This window comes from Pipistrellus hanaki (assembly GCF_964339955.1).
Source record: "Pipistrellus hanaki genome assembly, chromosome: 17".
NCBI classification, from domain to species: domain Eukaryota; kingdom Metazoa; phylum Chordata; class Mammalia; order Chiroptera; family Vespertilionidae; genus Pipistrellus; species Pipistrellus hanaki.
Window position 1 is genome coordinate 20,760,764 of NC_140519.1, and position 4,501 is coordinate 20,765,264.

The following is a 4,501-nucleotide window of genomic DNA, read 5'->3' on the forward strand; positions in this document are numbered from 1 at the left end:
CTATCAACCTAGTGCTCATTGCTGCATCTATTTTGGAATATTAAAGTAATATAAAAATTGTACTCCATTTGTGCTACTTCTGGTGGGTTTAACTTGTTTAGTTTTTCTGCAGTAAGGTTTAGTAACATGTATTTACAAAAGTTCAGACTCTCCCTGGCCAGGTAGCTCAGTTGGTTAGAGCATCGTACCATTATGCCAAGGTTGTGGGTTCAATCACCTGTCAGGGAACATAAAAGAATCAATCAATCAGTGCAAAAATAAGTGGAACATTACCTCTCTCTCTCTCTCTCTCTCTCTCTCTCTCTCTCTCTCTCTCTCTCTCTCTTTCTCGTTCTCTCCCTCCTTCCCTCCCACCTTCCCTCCCCTTCCTCTCTCCCTCCATCTAAAATCAATGAATAAAAATATTTAAAAATAAAAATATTCATACTCTTTGACCCAGTAATGCTAGATATCTAGGGAAATAACCATAATTCATAGGTTCAAGACCTCAATGCCAGAATGAGCATTACGACCGGGCTGGAGAGGCTGTTTGCAGAGTGAGCTAAAGATGAATACCAGAGCCAAAACCGGTTTGGCTCAGTGGATAGAGCGTTAGCCTGCGGACTGAATGATCCCAGGTTCGATTCCAGTCCTGGGCACATCCCCAGTGGGGGGTGTGCAAGAGGCAGCTAATCGATGTCTGTCTCTCATTGATGTTTCTAACTCTCTATCCCTCTCTCTTCCTCTCTGTAAAAAAAATCAATAAAACATATTTAAAAAAAAAAAAAAAAGATAAATACCAGAGGACCTGGATCTTAGCTAAAGGACAGCATTCCAGTTACTGAGCTATCAGCAAGTGGGCCTTTTGAAAGTCATGACCTTCAAAAAGGTTTTTCTTGTGTGCAAAATGAACTTTTGCCCAGCCATCCTCTTGAATTATCAGAAAAAATTTTTTCCAGCTCGACCAAGATAAAATGAATTTTTTCACACTGAGAAACATCCAGGGTCTATTTGCTCCACTAACATTGCGAATGGAATTCAAGGCAGTGCAACAGGTTCAGCCGCTTCCATTTCTTCCAAGCTCAAACCTTTCACTGGGAAGTTTGAGGGGTAATGATGAGACTATCGGATTTGAAGATATTCTTAATGACCCATCACAAAGTGAACTAATGGGAGAACCACACTTGATGGTGGAATATAAGCTTGGTTTACTGTAATGCACTGAGCTGACCGTAGAAATGGAGGGGCTACATCTTGTTTATAGTCGTCTTTTTGCTATAATTTTATGTATACAACATTAAAAGTACTGACACATGAGAAAAAGAAATGGGCATTACAAGAAAATAATAAAGATTAGAGGAGATATTAATGAAACAGAAAAACAAAAGAGAAAATAAACAAAATGCCTTTTTCAAATAATGAAGAAAATAATGATGAATGTGTTAATTCACTAGATGGGAGGAATCCTTTCACAACGCATATGTGTACCAAATCATCACAACATACACTTTAAATATCTTACAACTTTATCAATTATAATTCAATAAATCTGATTTTTTTTAAAAAACCACAAAACATCTTTAAAAGGAACGAAAAGCCTAAGTAAATGGAAAAACATCCTATAATTATGGATCCAAAGACTTAGCATTGTAAAGAGGGCAATATTTTCTAAATTGGTCTACAGAGTCAATACAATTCTTACAAAAAACCTAACAGCATTTTTTGTAGAAATTATAAAATAATCTTAAAATTCAAATGGAAGTGTAAGGGACCAGAATAGTCAAAACAATCTGGGAAAAGAAGGACAAAGTTGGAGAATTCATGCTTCCAAATTTTAAAATGTACTACAGAGCTACAATAGTCAAGACAGTGTGATACTAGACACAGAGATCAATGGAATAGAATTTGAGAGTCCAGAAATAAACCATTCAAATTTATGATCAATGGATTTTCAACAAGGAGGCCAAGATAGTTCAATGGGAAAAAGAATAATTTTTTTCAACCAATGGTATTGAGGTAACTGGATATCTACATGCAAAAGAATAACATTTGACCCTTTTCTCATACCACATACTAAATTTATTCAAAATGTACCATAGACCTAAATAGAAAAGCTAAAAATATGTATAACTCTTAGAAGAAAATATGGGAGTAAATATTTATAACCCTGGGTTAGGCAAAGCCTTCTTAAATATGACACCAAAAGCACAAGTACCAAAATAAAAAAGTAAATTGAATTTCATCAAAATCCATTTTAAAAAGTTTTGTGCTTCAAATGACACAAGAAAGTGAAGAGACAACTCAGAGAATGGGTCAAAATATTTGTAAACCAAATATCTGGTGAAGGACTTAGAATGTACAGAGAACACTTTCAACTCACTAACAAAAAGACCAATAGCTCAATTAAAAAATGGACAAAAGATCTTCATAGCCATTTTCCCAAAGAAGAGGTACAAATAGCTAATAAGCACATGAAAATATATTCAGCATAGTTAACCATCAGGGAAATGACAATCAAAATTATAATGAGACACCATTTTACACTCATTAGGATAGTTCTCGTTAAAAGTCATATAGCAAGTGATGGTGAGGATGAAGAGACATTAGACTCCCCATACATTGTTGGTGAGAACATAAACTGTTGCACTCACCATGGAAAACAGCCCGGTATTAAACAGAGTTACCACATGATGTAAATGTGACATTGCATCAATACTAGTCAAGGGAGACATTTTCTGCCCTTCCTTATCTCATCATTCACCCTTCCTCTCTTCCCGGTGCCCTTATAACTCACCACCCCATTGTGACAATCTAAAAAAAATCTTCAGACATTACCAAATGTTCCCTGAGGTACCAAACCATTCCTGGTTGAGAAACCACCGATACACATGATGTATTTTCCTGTAGTTGAACTCTGCTTCTGTTTTTGTTTTCATGGCCTGTGCCAAGCTTAAGGCAGGTATTATACACACTCACGGAAAGGAGGAGGCTGCCCTCACTGCATCTCTATTGGTTCAAACCAGACAGCCCCTGCAGCTCCCACTGCTCTTCCTGAGCATCTGTTCCCACAGAGGGGTTGCATCCAGACATTCTCTGTGGCCCTGGTCCTACCCAGCCTTCTCATGGATGACACAACAGGGCCATCTCTCCTGGAGCTGGAGCCAGGAGGATGCTGCCTCCTCCCACTTATTCTACTCAGTTAGGGGGATACCACAGCAGAGACCTGAGGTCTTAACTCTTAAATATTTACCATGAAATCTTTGAGTTCACCCTGAAGCAATGAACATTCTTGTATGTAGCTCCTTGTATTCTTTTTTCTTTTTAAAATTTTATTTGTTTATTTTAAAATTTAATTTAATTTTTCACATGTCCCTTGTATTCTTTTTTTTTTAATATATTTTATTGATTTTTCACAGAGAGGAAGGGAGAAGGATGGAGAGCTAGAAACGTCGATGAAAGAGAAACATCGACCAGCTGCCTCCTGCACACCCCCTACTGGGGATGTGCCCCCAAGCAATGTACATGCCCTTGATCAGAATACAACCTGGGACCTTTCAGTCCTCAGACCAACGCTCTATCCACTGAGCCAAACCGGTTTCTGTTGTCCCTTGTATTCTTAACCAGTTATTTCCTCAGGATAAATCTCTAGATCTAATGACATGCACTTTTTTTTTTTTCTTCAGTGCATTTGAAAATGGATTGCCAAACCACCTAGGAAGGTTGTGCCAATTTACACTCCCACCAGCCACGGGTGACAGTATTGATTTTCTAATGCCTTTATCCGCATTCAGATCTTGCTTTTTACCTAATTTCAATCTGGTGTAATGAAAACGGTATTTCATTGTTTGATTTCTTTTATTGTGGATTACGCAAGCTTCTTAAAGGCACATGAATATCAGGCTTTATAGAAATGTTCTTTGGGAACATTCAATTATGAAAATTCCAATTTTAAATAGTATCAACTTTGGCAAACACTGTTTTGAAGTAGTATTTGAACTTGATGGATTTGCATTATGATCTCCAGAACTGGCCCAAAGGGCAAGACCAAGTAAACACATGCCAGAGTTGGTCTTTGGATATTTACAACACTGGGTAGTGTTCTAAAGGCCACCTCTGAACAAACAGAGCACGGATGCCTGATTGCCTCATTCACTTGAACAGTTTTACATGTAGGCATTTATTCCTATTCCCAGACTAAGATAACTCTATATAAATGATTTTTATATAATAGGAGAATTACATATTAATGTTTTCCTATAAAACAAAGAAAATTGGTATTTTTCCTATTCTTAATATGATGCCAGATACTGACTGTAGCACTGGAATTGCCTTCCCTCCTATAAAACAGTTTCTGAAGAAGATTGGTTGAAGTTATGGTCTCAGTATTAGTCATCCTTTTGTAATCATATTATTTCTCATCATAATAATTTGCACCTGAATGAAATTGGTGATTTTATCAATAAATGGAGAATAAGGGGTGCTGGGTTGAAGAACCAAGATTCTGTAGAATGTCTCATAATTG